The sequence below is a fragment of the Oryctolagus cuniculus genome, chromosome 15 (genome assembly GCF_051225735.1).
Source record: "Oryctolagus cuniculus isolate XC-2025 breed Fujian yellow rabbit chromosome 15, ASM5122573v1, whole genome shotgun sequence".
NCBI lineage: Eukaryota > Metazoa > Chordata > Mammalia > Lagomorpha > Leporidae > Oryctolagus > Oryctolagus cuniculus.
In genome coordinates this window covers 8784614-8808142 of record NC_142881.1, presented here as the reverse complement: position 1 = coordinate 8808142, position 23529 = coordinate 8784614, and the positions used below count along the sequence as shown (strand labels likewise).

The window sequence follows — 23529 nt, the reverse complement described above, 5'->3', positions numbered from 1 at the left end:
GCTTAATGGGTATGTCTGTGTCAAGACGTTTGGGTACAGGTTTCTAGCCGGGCTTCTAATTGTCATGTCACTTGTCACTTCTCAGTCAAAGCAAAATATTGTTGCCACAGCAGAGCATTTTTTTAAAAATTATTTGAGAGGTGGGGGGGGAGAGGGAGAGAGGGAGAGAGGGAGAGAGGGGGAGAGAGAGAGAGAGAGAGAGAGAGAGAGAGAGAGAGAGAGAGAGAGAGAGAGAGAGAGAGAAATGCTAGCTTACAAGAGAGCACGCCCACAGGTTTACTCCCCAAATACCTGCAGTGGCTGGCACTGGGCTGGGCTGGAGCCAGGAGCCAGGGGCTCAGTCCAGGTCATCTTCCCTGTGAGTGGCAGGAACTGCTACTTGAGCCGTCACCACTACCTCTCAGGGTCTGCGTTGGTAGGAAGCTGGAGTCAGGAACCGGAGCTAGCGGTGAACTCGAGTCCAATGTGGGACAGACATCTTCACTGTATCAGTCACGAAGCTAACTGCCCATTCCATCGCAACACAGTATTACAGGCAGCAGCAAACACATAGCAACGCCTTGCCTGGTGGACTGGGCCCGTGAGATTTCCTGGGCACCCACTGGCCTTTCCTATTCCAGGAGACTCGCTTGCAGTGTGGCTTTTCATTCCTTTCTGTGGCTTTCCGTGCAGCATCTTGTCAACATCACAGTCCTTTGAGAATGCTTTGGCTGCAAGTAACAGGCAACCAGGACCAGAAAACTTCAGCAATCACGGGTGTAGCAATTTTTTTTAAAGATTTATTCATTTATTTATTTGAAAGAGGAGAGAGAGGGAGAGACAGAGAGCGAGAAAGAGGTCTTCCATCTGCAGGTTCACTCTCCAGATGGCTGCAATGGCCAGTGCTGGGCCAGGCCGAAGCCGGGAGCTTGGAAGTCCATATGGATCTCCCACGTGGGTGCAGGGGCCTAAGCACTTGGGCCGTCTGCTGCTGCTTACCCAGGTGCATTAGCAGAGAGCCAGATGGGACGTGGAGCAGCTGGGACACAAACCGACAGACACCCATATGTGATGCTGTTGTCAGAGGTGGCGGCTTTACCTGCTACACTGCAACACCGGCCCCAGGGGTGTGTCACCTTACCTAGTGGGGAGTGGGAGGCCGGGCACCTCTGAGGTTGAGGAATTCATCAGCTCTTGTCACCACTGAGGACCTAGGCCCTTTTCTGCTTCCCACGTGCAGGGCGTGATTGATGTCCCCTCTGTCACTTCAAGCTGCCCGCAGTGGCTCCAGGCAGCATGCCCTCATGACAGTGCTGACAGGCAGGGACACAGGTGCAGGGTGGGGCTGTGCTGCATGGGCTCCTCCGAAGAGCAAGGGGAATGACCCAGGGGTCCACGCCTAAAGCATCTACCTGAACAAAGCTGAAGCAGGCAGGAAACCATGACGGCCCCCAAAGGTCAGGTTCAGAGTTTCTCCGTGCGGTTTGAAAGAGATCAGAATGATCCCGAACCCCATTGCTGAAGGGCACACGCCTGAGCCCCTTCCCTGACTGCCTAGGAGCTGGGCCCGGGAATCTGCATTCTGAAACAGTAACCCAGCGCGCTCCTTGGCGCTGTTGCAGCTGCTTGTCTCCTGTGAACATCTCCAGGGAGTAGGAGCCCTTTTTACGGACTGGTCCTTGTGAAGGGAGGTCCCAGTTCTGGCCTTTTAGATTCAACACAGAAATACTGATGGATGCAATGACGCGATCTCTCTGGTATTTGCTTCAAAATAATCTGAGTTGGGGGGGAGGGGAAGAAAGCTTGTGGAAACAACAGATTTGGCCTTGACTGATCATGTTGGAGCTGGGTAACATACATAGGACCCATTGTACTCCATGAACCCTGCTTCCAAAGGCTTCTCTCTTTTAAAGTCTTCTAAAACCTGCGTTCTAGATGCCACATTGCCTGCGACCTTGACTACGTCATCCTCTTCCCTCTCAGGTGGGATTCTGGGATTTCAACAGCAGAAGCACGCTCTCAAGTGGCGATGGTGGTACTTTCATATTTTCTTCTCTCCTCTCCCTTCCTTCCTAATGAATGTCTTCTCCAAACAAAACCTCTGTGGGGCCCAAAGACATGACCAGCTCTGCCTGGTGCTGCAGGTGCCTCCCAGGCACACTTTAAGCTAACTCCAGGGGGCCAGCGCTGTGGCGCAGTAGGTTAATCCTCCACCTGCAATGCTGGCATTCCATTTGGATGCAGGTTCTAGTGCCAACAGCTCCTCTTCCTGTCCAGCTCTCTGTTGTGGCCTGGGAAAGCAGTAGAAGATGGCCAAAGCACTTGGGCCCCTGCACCCACACAGGAGACCCAGAGGAAGCTCTTGGCTCCTGGCTTCTGACTGGTCCAGCTTTGGCCATTGCAGTCATTTGGGGAGTGAACCAGTGGATGGAAGACCTTTCTCCCTGTCTCTCCCTCTCACTGTCTATAACTCTGCCTCTCAAATAAATAAATAAAATCTTTTTTTTAAAAAAATATAACTCCAGGAACCACAGGACTCTGGAGAAGATCATTCAATAGTGTCTGCTCCCAGTCCTGCTGCAAACTCTCAGCCCATGTTGTTGCACAGCTCATCCCCAGAACTCAGACCCAAGCACTCCTGAGGACGGTACAGATTCAGCGATGGATCCGGTCTCTCAGACATTCTCTTGCCTGTGATTGAGTCTCCTATAGATTCCAGGTAGCCCAGGACAGAGGTCACAGCACACACCTGTCCTGAGTGTGGTGTTGTGTTGTCACCTGAACAGGAGCAGAGGAGATAGAAGTGCACACTTGCCGTAGGTTCAAGTTCATTGTCCAGGCAATGTTTCTGGCTGTGGCTAGGACTAGGGCTGTGTGGGTTGCTTGAGAGGTCCCAATGTGGACCTCTTCTTGTGTTTGTCATAGTGGGACTTGAATCTCAATTGCTTGTACTGTGGGAGCCCTGGAATTCATACGCCAATGAGTAAGTCCCATGGGGCCCTAGCTGTGTGAGTGCCAGCTGCCCAAGACCGCTGCAGTGCAGTGAGTGAGCCTGGGGCCTCTCTGAGGGGGAATGGGGTCAGCCAGAGCGTTTCTCCGGCAGTGAGTGCTTGTAAACTCTGGAGACAGCCATGGAATTCAAGGCACTCTCTCACAATGCTTCCAAGAAGAGATCAGCTCACAGGAACCACCAGAGTCCTCCTGTGTTAGTTTCCTATTGCTGCTCGAATAAATCACCACAAAATTAGTGGCTGAAGACAACAGGAGCATACTTCCCTGCAGTCTGCAGGTGGAACTCCTAACAAGGGTCTCAGCGGGCTAACGCCACGGCTTCAGCCGGCCCCTGTTCCTTTCCCAAAGCCCCAGGGAAAAGCCACGCCCTTGCATTTTGTGCAGCTCCGAGACCACCTGTATTCCGGGCTCATGGTCCCCTTCCACCGGGCCAAAGCCAGCAACACAGCATCTGCAAGTGTCTGCCTCTGCTCCTCCCACTCCCCCCTCTCTCTCCCCTCCTTCCCCTCTGAGGAACCATGGTGGTTACTCTGGGCCCCCCCCCCCACATCATCTAGAATAATCTCTCCGGACTAAGGTCGGATGATTAGCAGCTTCAATTCCAAGTGCCACCTAATCCCCTCTGCCATGTCACTTAATGTATTCAATCCTCCAGGGATGAAGGGGCGGGCCTGCATTCTGCTGACCTTAGTGAGACAGCAGTGCCTACCTGTGTTGTGATGAAGCTGCACCTGTCAATCTCATCTCAGCTCTCAGCCCCACGTTCCAGTTCACGAGGTGGTGCGTGGTTATGTTTTTACACACACGACTGTGCCCTTAGGGTTAGGGCACAAGACCCTAAAGACTGCATCCCAGTTCTAACTTCATCAGTAGCCAATGGTACAGATGTAAACAAATCAGCCTATTTGGGTCTCAGTTATCAGTCTGTGAAATGGGCACACTAGTACCACGCTGGTAAGTCCCTGATACGCTTGTGTTTCGATTTCTCTCGGAAATGACACCCTTAGACTCTCACGATGCTTTGAGAAACAATTCAAGCAGGCTATTAAGATTCCATTTTTTTTTTATCTTTTATTTAATGAATATAAATTTCCAAAGTACGTCTCATGGGTTACAATGGCTTTCCCCCCCATACCGTCCCTCCCACCCACCACCCTCCCCTTTCCCACTCCCTCTCCCCTTCCATTCACATCAAGATTCATTTTCGATTATAAGATTCCATTTCTTGATACCACAGAGCCCTCGAGCCTGGGGCATCTGTTTCTTTAAGAGGAGGAAAGGAAGTGTTGAGTCATTTGTGAGCCTCTCGGCCTTTGGCCCCTGAGTATATAAAATATAGCAATGCTTTCGTGGACACTAAACTTAAAACAGGAAGCCTGGCGGCCACATATAGAAGGTGACCTGCAGTGGGTGTGGGCAGGGAAGCTCCACTTGTGGGTGTGAGGTCAGCGTCGGCGCAGGAGTTCCATCATGGGAAACAAACAACAAACTCACCCCTAGCAGCAGCCTGCCCCCTCGGGAGGTGGGGTGCACCTGACCTCTGCCTCCTTCAGGGGTGCAGCACAGCCAGGGTTGCAGGGAACCAGCGTGCCCGGTGCGGAGCCCGCCCCCGATGAGTGGTTAGGCACCCTTAGGACAGGGGAGGAAAGGGCCAGAATGTGGTTCTGGGCACCGCGGATGCGCCAGGTCACCCCAACCTCTTTCTGAGCTACCTGGGGTTGCAAGCGGGCGACCCCCGCAGGAGGAGCTGCGACGGGCTGCTGGATCACCGAGTCGCGGTGACCTTCCTCGGGTTGCCCCAGGTAGTGGAAAGCGCCGTGGAACGGCCCCGCGCGGCACCAACTTCTCATGACTCAGAGGCTCCTGGAAGGAGTCTGCGGGGCCGCGCCGCCCGCCGAGAGCCGGTGCGCTTCCGCGCCGCGCCTCCGTGCGTCTGGGCGCGCCGCGCATTCCTGGCCCGGGCGGAGAGCGCGGCGGGCGCCCGAGCGAGCAGCTGGCTGCGCGCTGGCCGGGTCGGAGCGCCCAGCGCTGGGGGAGGAGCCTGGCCCGGCCGCCGGCGCCGCGCTCCCAGTCATTGGCCTTTTGTGCTGCAACTTTCCCCGAGCCCTCGGGGGAGCTGTGCGGTCCCCGCGCCGTTGCCCCGGGAAAGTTTGCGTCCCCCGGCCCGAGCGGGCCGTGGAGACTCCACGCGTCGCGCCGCCACCGGCGGACTCGGAAAACTCCACCGCTCCAGGGTTCTGTGGCTGTGGCGTCCCCGAAGGAAGGCGGCTCCGGGAGGGCCAGTCCTGACCGCCCCGAGCCGGTAAGACTGCTGCGGCCACGGGTGGGCCGGCGGGCGCCCGGGGTCAGGGAGGAGACCGGCAGCCGGGACCCGGGACCTCGGCCGCCAGACAAAGGCGTTGCGGGACGCACTCGCTGGGGCTCCTTTCGGCTTATGCCAACCGGGACTGGCGAAGGGAGGCGAAACGGCCGAATGGCAGAAGAGCGCGCCCGCCGGGCTACCGGTGGGGCCGCGGCGCCTGCCCCGGAGGCTCGTTCGCCGGAATGGGGCCGGCGAGATCTGCGCCAGCGGCTGGGGTCCCCGCACGGGGTGGGGTCCCCACGGCCTCCGCACCATCCCCACTGGCTCCGAGTCGGGGTGGTCCTGGTGGGTGGCTCTGGGGCACCCCTGGCGGGCCACAGCGGGCGCGTGGATTCGCCATAAAACGCTGCTCTGGGTTTCCTCCGAGTTTGGGACTTTTAAATTCTCCAATAGTTACGTCAGCGGGGCCGAGCGCACGGGCGGCTGAGCACGGCACGTGACCCGCTGGAGCGTCCCCCGGGCGTCCTCTGGCTCCGGGAGTCCTGGAAATGCGGCGGCATGCGGGGCGCGGCGTGCGTGGCCCTGCGTGCGTGCCTTTCTGGCGGACAGCTTGGTCTTCCCTGTTCTTGTTGCCTCTGGCCCTGGAAGGCTAAGACGGAAGCAGACCTGGTGGAGGGGAACGGGAGCCCCTGGCCAGACAGGGAGAAGGGGCTGGGTGGCCGCACAGCCCCGCCATACCATCTCGCGGGAGGGCAGGACCCCAGCGCAGGGTGCACTGTGTCCGCGTGCACCTGTGACTGCCGGGGCCTCCATCCCGCGCGTGGGAAGTCAAGCATCCTAGGACCGTTTCCTGCTGTTTGAAGCCCCGGGAAGGGGCAGCTCTGTTGCAGGCAGAGCCTTCTGTCTGTCCTCACCCTCTGGCTCCCTGTTGAAGCCACATTTCAAAAGCCACTTCCATTGTACTTGCATTCGGAAAGCATTTTATGGAGGGCCGTGACCTGAAGCTGTTTCATCTGTGGTTTCCCTCTGTTCAGACTCACAGAGAAAGTGCGTCTTCCTCAGTGTTTCAGGGGCAGCCGGTGGCTGGAACTCCCAGGAAGGGTTTTGCTGGGAACAGCACAGTGAGTTACTCCCAGAGCGCCTGGCTTTGTGTCCTGAGCCAGGCCAGGGCCTCCTGAGAACCGGGCCAGCAGGGAGTGGATTCCCCCTGGGGCTTCTTCTCCCAGGCTCTGCCCAGGTGAGCTCTTTCCTCCAGGGAGAGTTGGAGCAGGAAGTGGGGCAGCGGCCACCCTCCTCGTCCAGGGCCGACACAGCCACTCACAGCTTCCTCCTTGGCTCTTGCACTGTGGCCAGTTCCTGGTCAGAAGTTCTGGCCGGAGCTCAGGAGTGTGACCTGCTTTCTGTGTAAGCATTGGTGCCCAGGCCTTGCTGCTTGTGGAAATCCACGGGTCAGATGCTCCCCAGTGCGTGAATCCCAGACAGAGACTCAGCCTCCATTCACCACCTCTCCCTTGTTCCCCAGTGCCCGGGCACTTTGCAGGAGCTGGGAGGAACTGAAATCAAGTCTTCATGTCACAGGTAGGAAGAGGGAGACTCAGAGAAGCCTGGGGCTGAGCCAGGGTCACGCATCAAGACAGGCTGAACCCCAGACCCCAGACACCTGGCCTGGCGTCCTCTGTGCTGGGCCCTGCAGGCGGCCTCTTCAGCTTTATTTGGATCTGTTTGGTTGTGATTTGTCGCTTCTATGGAAACAGATACCGCTGTGGGGGAGACGTGTCTGGGTCTGCTTTGCAGCACCACTCCGCCTGAGGGTAGCTGGTGGTTGTGTTGAGTAGGACGTGGTCCTTGCCTTCCAGGTGTGTGTGTGTGTGTGTGTGTGTGACCTGAACGTACACATCCAGGGCAGACTTGGTGGGGGAGGGGGGGTCAGGCCCAGGAGGGGTCATCTGGACGTGTGTGAGGTGGTTTAGGTTGTCCCAGGGACTGGGGTCAGGGAGGTGGGTGAGGGCCGGGGTGCTGTACCCCTGAGTAACCAAGACTTGCCCCCACCCCAATGCCGGTAGCATCCCATGCAGACGTTGCTGCCAGGGTGTGTGTGAGGAATTGGGAGAGAGCCCTAAATAGGAGAATGGAAAAAAAAAAGGGGTCTGCAGCCTGCGAGGCCGCAGGCTATAGGTGAAGAGGAGGCTTAGGGGAGAGCACCTGTGTGCGTATGTGTGTGTGTGTACACGTGTGGGTGGGTGTGCCTGTGTTCTCATGGGACTGGGCTCCACGGCCCTTGGCTTTGTTGTGGTGTGGGTGTAGCAGGCCCTGGCACCTTTGCACAGGGAATCGGGAGAAGCCTTGGGGAGTGGGAGGTGGAGGCAGCGAGCGATGCTGGCGAGAGGAGCAGCTCTCTGCCAAGGACAGCTGGAGGGCCCGGGCCCCTTGGCTCTCCCGTTGGAACCCAGGTCTGGGAAACCCGTCTGCCTCTCCCGCAGCCGAGGTCGCAGTCCTTCCTAACCCCAGTAACCATTTCCACAGCAACTCACTGTGACGAGCAAACATCCCAAGGATTATGACGTCCTTTGGGAAAAGCCAGAGGCTCATGAACGAAGCATGGGGAAGCCGAAGTTTTCGGGGCGTGCATCTGAAAATGGAGCCGAGGGCTAGGGGGATTCCCCGGGGAGTGTAGGGGACACTTCCGTTTCTGATACACAGAGGCTGTCCCCCCACCCCCATCCTCCCCATCCACGCTGCTGCAGCCGCTGTAGTGTAGCTGTCGCATTTAAGGCTGCTGGCTAAGAGAAAGCGAAGTGCCCCAGATGTTGTCTCCCCTGGGATGGGGAGGGGCAGTATGGAGAAAGCTCAGTTTAGAGATGAGTCCCTGCCCCTCCCCGACGTGCTTTGTGACCTTGAGCAAGTCTTGAACCACCGCTGGGTCCCTTTCCTCCTAGTGGGTGGTGGGGAGGGCTGTCCTGCCAGAGCTGCAGAGGCCGGTGGTGAAATCATGTGTGGGAACACCCTTGGGAACCTGGGAAGTGCTGTGCAAATGGAAGAGGAGTCAGGCTAATGTTTTCACCTCGTCGTAATGAAAGGAATTTATTTCGGGGAGCGGGACTACTAACCACTGAGTGCTTTCTTGTATTATTATTATTGTAAATGCAACCAAGGAGACACACCAGCCTACGCGAGTCTGTTATGAGAGGCTTCTGGTCGACTCTCCTATCCAGGACCTGGCTGTCTGGACTCCTCTTGGTTCCCCCTCCCTTGCTCGGTCATTGCACCCTCTCACGGTTTATTTCCCCTTTCCCGTGAAAACAAGTGAAAATAAACGAATTCGGCACCTGGGTCAGTTGGGCTCCCGGAGAGCAAATCTGGGGCGAAATAAACAGGAGAGAAAGCAGTCGCCCGCGGCTCATCTCTGCAGCTGTTCCCGTGGTTGTGGCCACGTGTGGTCCTCTGAGCTCTGGGATCTCCCCCAGGGTCTGTGTCATTGAGAATAGAAGGCTCGTGGCCGGCATCTGGGGGCTGAGCTTCTCGAAGGCATGAGCTGGGTCTCAGGTCACGACTGTGCCCCCGGTGGGGTGCGTATGGAGCGAGACGGGAGGATGAGCCGGCGGTTGGATCAGCCTCAGCAGCTTCCTTCCCCCTCCTCGGGTCACGGCTGGGGCCCGGCCCCTCCGGCCCCTCCGGCCCCCAAGCCTCCTGCTCTGTGGCTCGCTGCTTCACACCGAGCAGGACAGGGATTACCTTTTGCACCTTGACCGAAGCTCATGCAGCCTTGCCGGTTACCTGACCCCGGAATCTGTATTCCTGGGCTCCCCGTGTACAACTCCCAGGTCATCGTGTGACCAGCGTGGGCCAGGGTCTCTGCCTGGGTCCTCTCTGCGTCCGTGGTGCCTGTGCTGGGCTGGGCAGGGCTGACTTTGCAGCAGTCTCATTGCTTTGCACTCAAGCTCTGGACCTTGCTGCAGTATAGGTAATTTTGCTAATTACGGAGTTTTGCAATCAGGGAAAATCTGTGATTCTGGTAAGATACTGAGGACTCAATGGGTTTTTCTTTTTTTCTAAAAAGAAACAGCTGGGGTGGGCATTTAGCTGGGTGGCTAAGCAGCTGCTTGGGATGCCTGCATCTCAGACCAGAGAGCCTGGGTTCATGTTCCAGCTCTGCTCCAGATTCTAACCTCTTTCCAGTGTGCACTGCGGGAGGCAATAGGTACTAGCTTCAATAGCTGGGTCCCGGGGCCAGCGGTGGTGTAGTGGGTAAAGCCGCCGCCTGCAGTGCTAACATCCCATATGGGCACTGGTTCGAGTCCCAGCTGCTCCACTTCTGATCCAGCTTCCTGCCAATGCACCTGGGAAAACAGTAGAAGATGGCCTAAGTCCTTGGGCCTCTGCACCCATGTGGGAGACCTGGAGGAAGCTCCTGCCTCCTGGCTTCGGATCAGCCCAGCTCCAGCTGTTGAGGCCATTTGGGGAGTGAGCCAGCGGATGGAAGACTCGCTCGCTCTCTCTCGCTCTCTCTCACTCTCTCTCTCTGGCTCTCTGTAATCTGCCTTTCAAATAAAGTAATTCTTTAAAAAAAATGGTTGCCTCTGGTGTGGGAGACTGAGATTGAATTCTTAGACCCTGGCACTGGCCAGGTCCAACCCTCGCTGTTGTAAGCATTTAGGGGAGTGAAACCATGGATGGAGATCGCTGTCTCTCCACCTTTCGAATAAAGAAGAAGACATAATAAACATCTAAAATGTTGCCAGTCTATGTAAAAACATTGGAGCTGTTTGTTGTGGCTTCAGCTTGTTGGTGAAATGAGTTGCCTGACCCGAGCTTGAACAGGGACTGGGTTTGCCTCTGGCTGCAAATGGCTGGTCAGTGGCAGAGGTGGATTCTGGCTCCAATCTGTGCCCCGAGTCTGAACTCCTTGGACTGTGCTTGCTGGCGCTGCCCCCCAGCCCCTGGACTCCTCAGTCTCTCTCTGTGTCTGGTGTGCTGGCAGGGATAGTCACCTGTGCATCTGATGCACTGGCTTCAGGGGGAAGTAGGCAGGCTCTTGCTGGGATCTTGACCCGGGCCGTTGTGGCCCATTCGGGAGGGCAGTATCCCTTGTCTGCCCACATAGCTTCTCCTAACACCTGGGCAGCGGAGGTGGCAGGGTGGGGCACATGGACGTCATAAAAGCACGACCAGTAGTTTGTGGTTGACAACAGTATACCTGTTGTATTTGCCTGGGTGATGTCATCGTGGGTGGTGGCACACTTCCCCTCTGCCCAGCACCTTGCTAGACAAACGTTTCCATGGCTGGTCTTAGAATCTTCCCACCTCTTTTCCAGGCAGGGGCTGCCATTGGTCTCTGTGCCGGGGAAGGGGGTGAGGGGGGCTCCTCCCAGGTTTGCAGGCTTCTCACTGCTGGAGTGGGGTTCAAGCACAGGCAGTGTGGCCCCAGCTCTGACCTCCTGGCACCTGTGCCATCCTGCCTCTCCACCAGGGGTTGGGGGGGGGGGGGGGGACTTGGATAAGTTTAATTTTTTTCATGTGCAAAGGCTCCTGAGCTGCTCAGGAGCAGACAAAAAAGAATGTACCTTAAAAATTGGGCTTGGAAATCAGAAAAGTACAGCTCATAATTGAAACAGGCAGGAGTCCAATTTCCAGTGGCTGTAAAACGTTACATTGTATCAGCCTCCTTGGCTGCCTGTGGTTCTGCCTCTTGGTTTATTCATGCGTTTTTGCCTGCTAAGGTTTGTGTTGCTGACCTGGGACTGAAAATCCAGCAGTGAAGGTAGTGGTTGCTGGTCCTGACACCTCCACCTGCCCCCACTGCAGGTGCCTCTCCTGGGGCTGTGCCCCTCAGCTCAGGACCTGGAGCCGCGATGTGCTTTTCCCACGGGAAGGCACTGGGCAGACAGCGCAGGTTCCCAAATGGGGACAGGGTCAGCGGTGGCAGGCCTGGGTTCTTGCCGTGTACGTCTTTGCCAAGTCACTTGATTCCGCGAGTCCCAGTCTCCCATTCTGTAAAATGACTTAGCTGTCGTGTTGGTAAGCGTGGTGCAGAGTGAGAAGGGGCAGCCTTTGGCAAAGCTCTGAGATACCGCTCAGATGGAAGTTGCTGTATATTCCAGTGGAAAACGTCTTTAAATTGCTGAGCTTTCTTATCGGGGAGTGGAAATTCCGTCTCTGTTCTCCCAGACCCGGAGGCGGTGGGACCTCTTACACAAGCGGCCCCCCCCAGAGTCCTGTGGGGGCTGCCTTCCTGTTCCTCTGCTCAAGCCAGGCCCAGGGATTTCCTGGCCCCTGTACCCTTGGACCCAGATCCAAGTCCCGATTCTGTCTTCATCCTCTCCCAGGGGAGGAGCTCGGCGGAGAAGGCGTGCAACGCTGTCCACGCAGTCTCAGCACATGCGAGAGTACTTCAGAAAGCTCGTGACACGTTTATTTATTTTTTAAAGACTTATTTATTTGAAAGGCAGAGTTACAGAGACAAAGAGAGATAATGAGAGAAAGGTCTTCTATCCACTGGTTCATTCCCCAAATGGCTGCAGCTGCTGCGGCTGGGCTGATCCAAAGCCAGGAGCCAGAAGCTTCTTCCAGGTCTCCCATCTGGGTGCAGGGGCCCAAGCACTTGGGCCATCTTCTGGTGCTTTTCCCAGGCCACAGCAGGGAGCTGGATGGGAAGTGGAGTAGCCGAGACTTGAACTGGTGCCCATATAGGATGCCAGCACTGTGGCGCAGCCGGTTAAGCCCCACCATGTTGCAGATTTGTGACTCGCTTCCCTTCTCTTTTCTCAGATGGAATTAATGGATAGGAGTAGCACAGACTGCTGTTTGTGGGAAAGAAGTTTGTGGAAAAAATGGAATTAAAATGAGTTTATTTTGGTGCAGAATTTTTTGAAATCCATGCCTAGCTTTTTTTTCATAATATGTATTTTCCATAATTTTTTTGAAGAACCCCTCGTTGTTGTTGCAAAATGTGTTGCCCCTGATTAAACCCATATTTTAATTCCGTTTTCTCTTGACCTTTTGAACATAGCCTCATGTTTTAGCTGCGTTGGTGAGAACAGCCCCCGCGTTTCCTGTGCTGTGGTGCACGGTTTCCAGGGATCCTGGCTTTGAGTTTGGTTGCTGTGTGGTCATTTCCAAAGTTCTGTGTTCCCGGGCCAGTGTTGTGGCACAGCAGGTAAAGCCGCTGCCTGTGACACCGGCATGCCATCGGGGCGCTGGTTCATGTCCTGGCTGTTCCACTTCTGATCCAGCTCCCTGATAATGGCCTGGGAGAAGCTGTGGATGATGGTCCAAGTACTTGGCCCCTGCCAACCTCATGGGAGACCCAGATGAAGTTCCTGACTCCTAGCTTTGGCCTGGCTCAGCCCTGGTTCTTGCGGTCATTTGGGGAGTAAGTCAGCGGATAGAAGGTTTCTCTCTCTCTCCCTGTCTGTAACTCTGACTTTCAAATTAAAAAATAAATCTTTTTTTTTTTTTTTTTGACAGGTAGAGTTATGGACAGTGAGAGAGAGAGAGAGACAGAGAGAAAGGTCTTCCTTCCGTTGGTTCACCCTCCAAATGGCTGCTACCGCCAGCACTGCGCTGATCTGAAGCCAGGAGCCAGGTGCTTCCTCCTGGTCTCCCACATGGGTGCAGGGCCCAAGCACTCGGGCCATCCTCCACTGCCCTCCTGGGCCACAGCAGAGAGCTGGACTGGAAGAGGAGCAGCCGGGACTAGAACCCGGCGTCCAGATGGGGTGCTGGCGCCACAGGCGGAGGATTAACCAAGTGAGCCACGGCGTTGGCCTAATAAGTAAATCTCAATAAGTTCTGTGTTGGGTGGTGCTGTGGTACAGAAGGTTAAGCCTCCGCTTGTGGCGCTGGCATCCCATGTGGGCGCCAGTTCTGGTCCCGGCTGCTCATCTTCCAATCAGCTCCCTGCTAACGGGAAAGCAGTGGAAAATGGCCCAAGTGCTTGGGCTCCTGCCCTGACGTGGGAGACCAGGATGACGCACCTGGCTCCTGACTTCAGATTGGAGCCCAGCTCCGGCTGTTGCGGCCATCTGAGGAGCAAACCAATGGGTGGAAGACCTCCCTCTGTGTCTCCCTCTCTCTGTAACTCTGCCTCCCAAATAAATAAATCTTAAAAAAAAAAAAAAAAAAAGACTTAAAAAAATAAGTTCTGTGGTAGTCTGTGTCGGGAAAAGGACCTACGTTCACTCATAGGCAGTATTACTTAGAATGAAATCAATTTGTTTAAATTGAACAACTGGCTTCATTTAAAGATAAGCAGGTAATCGTCTTTAATCCCTGTTAAAGATAAGCAAATACCGACACAGGGGCCTTTGGTTCCATGGGCAAGGCCTGCAGTTAATGTGGCTTTCCAACCACTGAGACGTTCGACCCCCCGCCCTGTGCGTGGTGTTGGGTGAGTGTCGTGAAGCCTCCCTGGCAGTGGCCTGAGTTACAGCCGGGCTCTCCTGGCACCTGAGCCACCCCAAAGCCGGCACCTGCTCTTCCTCCGCTTTTCCTCCATGGCCCACACGTTCGGTTCTGAACACTCGACCACAGGTTCCTCATGAATCTCTGATGCCCACATCTCCCCCAGGACTGCGGGCTCCTGGCCTGACCACCCGGGGCTCGGAGCCCCCTCTGAGCCGACCTGCTGCAGGTCCCACGGCCACCCCCGGGGCACAGCCACCTCCGTCTTCTGGGGCCAGGCTGAGCCCGGGGTGCTGGGAGTGGCTGCTTGCCTGCTGGTTTTGCTCAGGAAGCTGCTGTTGGCTTCCTGCTGCCCCCAGTTGCCAGCTCGCAGAAGCATTGCAGGCACAGCACAAAGAGCTCCCAGATTCCTTCCTCCCTGCTGCCCCAGTTGTTGGCATTTATTGCACGCAGATCTCATGTATATTGTTATTGCTGGGCCTTCTCTAAAGTATGTGAGAGCAAGTTACAGACGTAAAGCTGACCCCTTCGCAGAAAGACCCCCCCAAACCTGGGAAAGACAAACAGGTGCTGTCCCTCGCACCTGTGACACAGGGTGCAGGCGGGAAGTCAGCTCTCAGTGCTCAGAATCCGTCTACGCGAGCGGCTCTGTCCCTTTCCATCCCATCCAGGATCCCCTCTGGCAGGCCTGCAGTCTCTTCTCTTTCATGGCCTTGGGGATGCAGCACGTTCGTGCTGGATGAGGGCCCTCGGCCTGTCGGTTTCCTCCTGACTGGACTCTCGCTGGCCATTGATGACCCCTGGGCCTTCCCTGGAAATCCTGGCCAGCACCTGGCCCACCTGGTGCCCATCAACTCTCATCTTCCCATTTGCGGGCCACGCCATGGTCCACGTGTGTCCGCCCGCCGCCTCAGCACCTCTGACAGCTCCTGGCTGAGTTGCCCGGCCCCGTGCCTCCTGGGTCCCTCCTTCCCACCACAGTTACGGTTGGCATCGTTTTGGGAAGGGAGCCCCCTCCCCCACCCCGCATCCTTCATGTGTCCATATCCTTGTTAGTGTCTGAATAAGTGGGTTAGTGGATTATTTTACTCAGTGGGTTAGAATCCATTTCTGTGTCTCTCTCCCCTGATTTGGCCAGTGACAGCCTTCGAAGTAGTTCTTACGTCCTTTGGGCAGAACCCCTGTCAGCAGACGTAGCTGGGAAAGAGATGTGTGGACAGCTGCACACACGTGCAGCCCCAGCTCTAGCTCCGTGTTTGTCTCGTACCTGAGTGCAGCCCAGCTCCGTTCCGTATCCACACACCCTTCTCTGACCCGGCTCCCGTGTGCTCGGTGTGGCTCTTGCTGTTGTCCCCCGCTGGGTGGTGATTCCCCTGAGACCCTGATGGCCTGCTCTGTGGCCCTGCTGCCCCTCACCCAAGGGGAGCGGAGGTAGTCCAGTGGCCTCCCAGCTGAACTGTCAGGGAGAGGGAGGGAGGAGCCTTTAGAAATCTGCACTGCCCACTGCCCGGGTGAGGGCTGCAGCCCTTCCCTTCACAGAACCTCACAGAACCTGAGCCACCCCAAAGCCGGCACCTGCCCTCCCTCTGCTTCTCCTCCGCGGTGTCTAGGACACGGGCTCCTGCCAGACACTGCATCTTCCCAGCCCCGAGAATTGTGAGAAATATGGGCCTGTTGATGGCAGCGACCCATTTATGGCGTTTGGCTATGGCAGCCCGAATGGACCGAGAAACGCGCTCTAATCCCCACCAGGGAGGGGCCTTCGGCTCCTCGGGTGAGATCTTGATCAGCCTGCCCTCCCTGGGCAGGTGCTCACCACGGCGTCCATCCTGGAGCCTGCCCTGGGCGCCTCCTGTGGCACGGCTCACCTGTGTGGAGCTGCAGGTGTGGGCTTCGGAGACTGGGACCCGAGCGTCCTCCTGTGCGTGTGAGTGTGTGGGGGTGACTCACGGCTGCTCCAAACAGCACTTGTTGAGACAAGCTTCCCTCCCTGACATTCCAGTGGCAGAGCCACCCTCTGCTGCCCTGACTGCATTTATAGTGGGCTGGCCCCAGCAGCTGGTGGCAGCGGCTGGCGGAGAAGAGCTCGGACAGACTTGTTTTTTCCCTCCTCTGAAAAAAATATTTCAGTCTCTGTAGACCCAGTGCGAGTACAGCAGAATGTGGAAGCCATGGATAGGCTCTGTGGCTGGCCTGAGAAGAGCTGTTTTGTAGGAATCTCTCCGTTTCCCTAGACAGCCACCACCCCAGGCGTGGCCACCTGGAATGTAGCCAGACCACGAGGAGGTAAGAAGGGTCCAGAGCGGGGACGACAGTGCGAGTCCCATGCGTGTCGCAGCAGTTTCTCTTGGTTCAACCTACCATGTGTGTCTGTGCGCACATGCGTGTGCATTTTTGTTACCGTTTTATAGGGTAGTTTATAGATCCTTGCTTGGAGCCTTTTAACTTTGCCCACTGTTCTAACACCGTCAGAAGAGTTTCTTGGTCTGTCGTGTATTAAGGGGAGAGACTGGGAAGGCAGAAGTGGCCGGAAGGAGCCCAGGAGTTGGTGAGCAGAAGGGGCAGCTAAGAGCCCAGGAGTGAGGGACGAGACCGAGCCGAGTCTTGCACAGCTCCAGGTCCGAGAGATCCCCTGGCGGGCCCCTGGGGCTGCTGGGGAGCCATCCTCCACGCTGCCCTTGTAACTGCTGTTCTTCAGTGCTGTGGCACCTGTGCCCGCTTCCATTACCCTCACACGGGATGCTGACCGAAAGCCCTTGAGAAAATATTTAATCAGCTTCAAGGGTCTCCATCAGGGGAGTGTTGGCTGTGTGCTGAGAAGTCCTTCCGTGTTAGAGTTACTGTGGAGTCTGGGCAGATGCGTGATCCGCTCCGGGCCCTTCCCTGTCCCAGTGAGGGAGGTGTGGCCGTGTTTCTGTCTTGGAGTCAGGCCGGCCAGCCTGGGTCCCGGCAGTGGAAAATGTGACCGCAGAGGAGGGACGGGTGTTCTTCCTCACTGATCCCATCTCGTTAAACTCGCTCAGCCTTGTTCCCTGGCACTTCAAATTGTTCTCCAATATCTTTTTTTTTTTTTTTTTTTTTTTTTTTTTGACAGGCAGAGTGGACAGTGAGAGAGAGAGACAGAGAGAAAGGTCTTCCTTTTGCCGTTGGTTCACCCTCCAATGGCCGCCACGGCTGGCGCGCTGCGGCCAGCACACCACGCTGATCCGAAGCCAGGAGCCAGGTGCTTCTCCTGGTCTCCCATGGGGTGCAGGGCCCAAGCACCTGGGCCATCCTCCACTGCACTCCCTGGCCACAGCAGAGAGCTGGCCTGGAAGAGGGGCAACCGGGACAGAATCCGGCGCCCCGACCGGGACTAGAACCCGGTGTGCCGGCGCCGCAAGGCGGAGGATTAGCCTAGTGAGCCATGGCACCAGCCTCTCCAATATCTTTTCTTATTTTCTTGGACAAGCAGTGTGTGTCAGCGTAGACCTAGAAAAGAGAGATTCTGTGAAGGTGAAAATCCTCTGGTGCTTGCACCGCTGGAAGACGAAGGCTTGTACCACCTTGGCATCTGCTGTTCTTTCCTGGCTCGTTAATCCGTTGCTTGCTGTGTGTGTGCCCGTGTGTACAAGTCTACTTGGATTGCAAATTTTTTTTGCACCATCTTCTGTGCTTACCTTTTCATTCCATTTTCTGTTAACTTTTGAAGCACACTTAGACAGATGCACACATAGGCATCAAGTTTGGCTCATCTTGCCTATAGTTTTTCTTTTCTTTTTTTTTTTTTTTTAAGATTTATTTACTTATTTGAAAGGTGGAGTTGCAGAAGCAGAGGCAGAGAGAAAGGGAAGTCTTCCATCCTCTGGTTCATTCCCCAAATGATTGCAATAGCCAGAGCTGGGCTGATCCAAAGCCAGGAGCCAGGAGCTTCTTCTGGGTCTCCCACTCAGGTGCAGGGCCCAAGGACTTGGGCCACTGCTTTCTTAGGCCATAGCTGGATCAGAAGTTGAGCAGCCAGGATCGAAGTGGATCACCCATATGGCACTACAGGTGGCGGCTTTTACCCGCTATGCCACAGTGCTGGTCCCACCTATAGCTTTTAGAACTGCTTTCGGCCAATCACAGACCTGCCATTAAAAATAAAAGATTTATTTATTTATTTATTTACTTACTTATTTATTTGAAAGGCAGAGTTACCGAGAGGGAGATAGGCAGAGACAGAGAAGTCTTCCATCTGCTGGTTCACCCCTCAAATGGTTGCAATGGCCAGGGCTGGGCCAGACTGAAGCCAGGAGCCAGGAGCTTCATGCTGGTCTCCCATGTGGGTGCAGGGGCCCAAGCATGTGGGCCATCTTCTGTTGCTTTCCCAGATGCATCAGCAGGGAGCGGGACTAGAAGTGAAGTCGGGACTCGAATCAGCGCCCATATGGTATGCTGGTGCTGGAGGCAGTGGCTTAACCTGCTAATGCCACAGCGTCAGCCCCTACCTTGTTTTTTCACAGTTGCACTTCATGCATTCTGTGGCCGTGCCTCAGTTTGATTCACTGTCCCCTCAGTCGGCACTGGGATTCTTTCCAGGCGTCTTGCTATTGTGATCCCAGCTGTCATCAACAACTCTGCCCCCACCCTTAATCATCTCCTTAAAATAAACTCCTGGTAGTGCAGCGGCCCCATCTGAGCAAACGGCATCTTTCCCAGCTCTCGGTGTGCGTTGCCAAAGCCCCAGCCTCTGCGTTTCCACACAGGTTTTATGACTTTGGAAAGTCGCTGGTGCCTGTCATTTAGGATTCTGCAAACTGTGACCCAGCGAAGACAGCCGGAGTCCCTGCCACCCTCCCTCCTCCTGGCTGGCTCCTCCCTCATTTCTCCCTGTGCCCATCCCTTGCTGACTCCTTAGCAGGGACCAGAGGGCTCCAGGGTCTTGTTCTGGGGGCACTGGATTGGTGGGTGGGAACCAGCGAGAATAGTTAGCACGAGCCGGCACACATGGGCGCCAGTGCCCGTGCCTTGAGCAGTGTCACCTGGGCCTCCCCACGCTCTTGGTTTCCGGGACAGCAGTGTATGGCAGTGCCAGAGGCCTTGGGCTTGCGAGCCTGTGGCTCACCGTCGAGTCCCAGTCCCGTGACCTGGCCTTGTGATCTGGCTCCTGTACACCTCTCCCCTCCAAGGCCCCCGTTTCTTGGTCTGCTCTACTTACGGTGACCTTGTACTCGTGTCCATGGTGCCAGACTCCTTTCTGACCCGGGGCTTCCCAGTGCGGTGCGTGGCTCCTGTCCTGGGGCCGCTCTTCCTCCCTGTTCCTCTTCAACCTTTGGGATGCACTGAAGCGTGGGCACCGGGTCAGGCTTGGGTTTGTGTCCTGGTTCTGCCATGTACCTGCTGTGCAGCTTCGGGCAAGTGACTCACCTCTCTGTGCCTTGGTCTCCACCTCTGTACATCTGGGGTAATAGTGGTTCCCACCTCAGGGGGCTGCTGCGAGGATCTGATCTGGAGATATGCGTAAGCACTCAGTATGCGCCAGTGAACACACGTCCCCTCTGCGCCCAGGCGCTCCTAGTTTCTGCTCTTACAGACATCTGCACCTGCCTTCTGCCACGATTACTCCAAGTGAGTAAGCAGATTTCAGAACTCTGACTCTCACCTGGGACCGTGAGCTCCCTCTTACGCATAGCCGGGTTGGTTTGCGGTCAGTATCTGCTCCAGGAGTGACCGTCATGGCTGGCCCTGCTTCTTACGGCTACCAAGTAGGGCTCATCAGAAATAGAGCCCCCCCGGGCCTCCCAGGGAAGCAGTGTGACATCCTCGATGGTGTGGTTGTCCCCGCAGTGCTGTGACACGTGTCCCAGGACTGAGAGCCAGGCCGCTCTTGTGTCGGCTGGTGCCGGTGAAGGACCGGTGCTCCATCCGTTTGTTTACTTATTTGTATTTTTTCTTTTCAAAGTGATTCAGATCAAAATGTGTGAGAATGGGGTGGCGCTGTAGTGTTGCAGGTTAAGCTGCCGCCCGCAGCCCCGGCCTCCCCTACGAGCACTGGTTCAAGTCCCAGCTGCTCTGCTTCCCATCCGGCTTCCTGCTGATGCGCCTGGGAGGGCAGCAGAGGATGGCCCAAGTGCCTGCACCCCTGTGGGAGACCTGGAGGAAGCTCCTGGCACCTGGCTTTGGCCTGACCCAGCCTCAGCCATCGTGACTATTTAGGGAGTGAACCAGTGCATGGGAGACCTCTCCCCGCCCCCCCCCCCCCCGTAACTCTGCCTTTCAAATAAATAAATAAATTGTGAAAATACAATTACATGAGTTGCTAGAAAATGAAACAGAACTCGAGATTTGGGGCTCCCAACCCTGGCACCGCTGGGATTCTGGGCTGGATAACCCTCAGGGTGGTCCTGTTACATCGACACTCCTCGGACAAGGTCCTGTGTGTTGTAGGCTGCTCAGCAGCGTCCTTGGCCTCCCCCAGTGGCATCCACTCACCACCGCCCCCCATCGTGACAACCCAAAATGTCACTGGACATTGCTGGTGTGGCTCCCGCTGGACAAATCCTGATTGGGAACCACTGCTCAGGACCTGCAAATAGGGACCAGCGTGGTGGCATAGCGGTAAAGCCACTGCATGCAGCGTCAGCATCCCACATGGGCCTCAGTTCAAGTTCCGGCTGCTCCACTTCTGATCCAGCTGCCTGCTAGTGGCCTGGGAAAGCTACCCAGGTGGGAGACCTGAAAGAAGCGCCTGGCTCCTGGCTTCTGCCTGGCCTAGCCCTGGCCTTTGTGGCCATCTTGGGAGTGAACTAGCAGGTTAGAAGATCTCTCTATCTATCCCTTGCTCTCTCTCTTTCAAATTGATAAATCTTTTTTTTTTTTTTAATTTTTTAAAAGACCTGCAGATAAAAGTCATGGCTTTCTTAGATTCTCGGACACAAAAGTGCTCTGTCAAATCGCTGTGCGGATGTCTAAATCCTTGCTCTGGGTTTCTGTTGGCCGGTGACAAACCAGCAGCACCAGCCCTTCTGTCATGGACAGGGGAGCCGAGGCCCTGCTCGGGGTCTGGGTGAAATGCGTTGCTGAAACCTTTGGGAACCTCAGGCAGCCTCCGGCCCTGGCCTTCTCCTCTCCTCCCCCGCTCACCTGGACAGAGGCTGTCACCAGCCAGCTGCCCCCACGGACCTGGAGAGCCCACACTCAGGCCTCATCCCACCACAGTGATGGCCTCGGCCGGTTCTCTGTGGATCTGACAGCCCAGGGCTGTGTGTGGGGCAAGGGGTGGCACCCCAGGACCCACCGAATATTTGAGACTGCCTGCTTCCCCTCCCCTCTTCTCACCTGCAGTCCCGCCCCTTACCTCCCACACAGGGACAGTACACCTGTCCTGAGCAGGTGTGTGCCAGGGCCGGATCCTCTTCTTTGGCATAAGGGACGATGTGACAGGAGCTGAGATTGGCCTGACCTTGGTCTCTAAAAGCCTCCGCCAAGACCACCCATCCTCAGGATTTGCAGATTCCATATCCGTGGATTTACGGATTGGTTCAGATGCATTTGTAGCCCCAGAATCGGTACTGTGGCTCTTTCTCAGTCGCTGGTGGACCTCACAGAGCAGAGACAATTGGAGTTGCCAAGTGTGCACGCTCTGCCTGCTCCGTGCACCTCTGCTCCTGCTGCCCAGTGTCCTTTCAAAGCACATTGAGTGCCACGCTTTCCGTGTTTTTTGTGCTGTTTAAAATGACCGTCAAGCACAGTGCTTCCCAAGTGCATCCTGTCGGGGTGGCAGCTGGTGGCTGTGAGTGCTCCGTTAATGAATGAATATTAGATAATGGCCAAGGTGTCTTCACACAGAACAAGGCCGTGTTTTCCCTGGCTGATGGCAGTGCTGAGGCCGGGGCCTGTAGGAGCAGAGGTTCCGCACTGCCCAAGTCAGCGTTTCCAACATGACTGTAGGTAGCAAGAAGCAGCTGCACTTAATCGTGACCATCTGTTGGCATAGCTAAGAGGGGCATCCGGGGTGTGCAGTGGGCGACACTGCTAGCCTCGGAAGTGGCTCTGCCTCCTCCACCCGCCTAAGGACAGAGGCAGAGGGCAGGTGCGGGGAAGAGGGGAGGATGCGAGACGGGGTACAGGGGAGGCCGCCCTGGCTACCACTTTACATTAAGAAATTTAAAAAATTTTAAATGTGGTTTTTAAAAAAAGTATTAAAACTGGGGCAGGAGCGTTTGCTTTAAACCAGCCGAGGAACGCACGGTGGGCGTCTCCCCTTCCTGCCCTGACGCCCGCTCCCTCCTGGGTGCTGCATCCCTGACTTCGAAGGACTCTTTCTTCCCAAGAGCAGAGCGGGAGGAGGCACCTGCACCCCTGGGGCGTGTGCAGACGAACGGAAGGGGTTCTGGGCCCCTGCCCTGCGGGTACGGCCACCGGCGAGGGGACGCAGAAGCATGCGCCCCCTGCAGCCAGGAGCCGGGAAGCACCTGGTGGTGAGGCTCCTGTGTGCTTCTGGGTGACATAGAAAGCTGGGCCCGCATCTTCTGGAGCCTTCTACAAGTGGCCACATTGCCCATGGCCACCTGTGCTTCCTTCTGTTTATTCCTTCTTCTGTTTTTGAAAAAGATTTATTTGTTAGAAAGGCAAAGATCTTGGTCTACATCTCAAATCCTGCAGCAGTCATCTGAAGCCAGGAGCCAGGAACTCCATCCGGGTCTCCCGTGTGGGTGGCAGGGCCCCCAGTATTTGAGCCATCATCCGCTGCCTCCCACCCAGGCACATCACAGGAAGTGGGGTCGGAAACAGAAGCAGGACTCAGTCCCAGGCACTCTGAGATGGGACACGCGCCACAGCGCCCACCCCTTTCTTTTTTAAAGCAGCAGAGTGGTTTTTTCAAGTGAACCCTTTCAGCCGTGCCCCCCTTATTAAGCAGAGGGAAGTGGGGTGGTCTGGTTGCATTCAGGAGCCTCCGGTGCCTTTCTGTGGTCGGGAGCCCCACTGACGTCTGGAAAACGGCTCACCTGACTCAGCCTCCGTGGCTCAAACCCCAGAGTGCGTCAGAACAACGCCGTCACACCCAGGTTCTGCCCCAGCCCCAGAGGCTCTGAGTTGGGAGGTCTCGGGGAAGGGGGAAAGACTTTGATTTCTAACACGTTCCCGGGTGACGCTTATGAGCCTGGACCGGGTCCATGCTTGGAGGACTGCTGAGGTCGGCAGCCTCGTGCCAGTCACGGCTTGTGGGGCGTGGAGACACCTGACCCGGGAGCTGGTGGCGGAAGTTTCTGATCTCCCACTGCAGATGAAGGAGCGCTGGGGCTGGGGCTGGGGCTGGGGCTGGGGGGCTCAGGCTCGGGGGCTCGGGCTCAGCCTCAAGCCTCGCAGGAGGGTTTGCAAATTCGGAAACAGAGCCTCAAGTTTTCTGAAACTTGGGGCAGATGTTTGGCTCAGCAGTTAGGCCGCCACATGGGGCAAGCACATCCCACATTGGCATGCTGGGTTCGAGTCCTCGCTCCGCTCCCAGTTCCAGCTTCCTGCTAATGTGCACTCTGGGTGGCAGCAGCTGGTGGTGTAAGCAGCTGGGTGCCTGCTGTCCACGTGGGAGATCCTTACGTGAGTTCTGGGCTCCGGGCTTCAGCATGATGCAGCCCCAGCTGTTGCTGGCATCTGGGGAGTGGACTGACAGATGGGAGCTCTCTCTGTCTTTCCTTTCTCTCTGGCAAAAAAATTAAATAATTTTAAAAATAAAATTTGCAGAAACTGAAGGCATAGGGGATTTTTCTTGACTTTGCGTTTCAGCTTTGCCTTTTGCTCCCAAACCGTGTGGTTTATTTTGGTTTCAGCTGCTCAGGAAGACTTCTCTCCTCACAAGGTTGAGCCTTTAAGCACAC

The 23529-nt window shown here is 56.1% G+C and overlaps 1 protein-coding gene and 1 long non-coding RNA gene across 36 annotated transcripts in view; one reads left to right on the top strand and one right to left on the bottom strand.

Moving 5' to 3' along the window:
* The window catches only part of TACC2 (transforming acidic coiled-coil containing protein 2), a 202534-nt gene that overhangs the window by 82355 nt on the left and 96650 nt on the right, over positions 1–23529 (top strand). The window contains exon 1 of one of the 35 annotated variants that reach the window (XM_089313898.1): positions 4960–5293. The exons of 30 other annotated variants lie outside the window; for them this stretch is intronic. The gene's annotated coding sequence lies outside the window, so the exon portion shown is untranslated. Of the gene's footprint in view, positions 1–4959; positions 5294–15735; positions 15980–23529 lie in introns of those variants that run through there. 4 more of the 35 variants (XM_089313896.1, XM_070057110.2, XM_089313901.1 and 1 more) reach the window with 4 other exon arrangements.
* On the bottom strand, positions 17447–19889 carry LOC149121901 (uncharacterized). Its single transcript, XR_016221491.1, has 2 exons — positions 19082–19889; positions 17447–18996 (listed from the first exon to the last, which is right to left on the bottom strand). It is a non-coding gene; the product is annotated as an uncharacterized LOC149121901 (long non-coding RNA).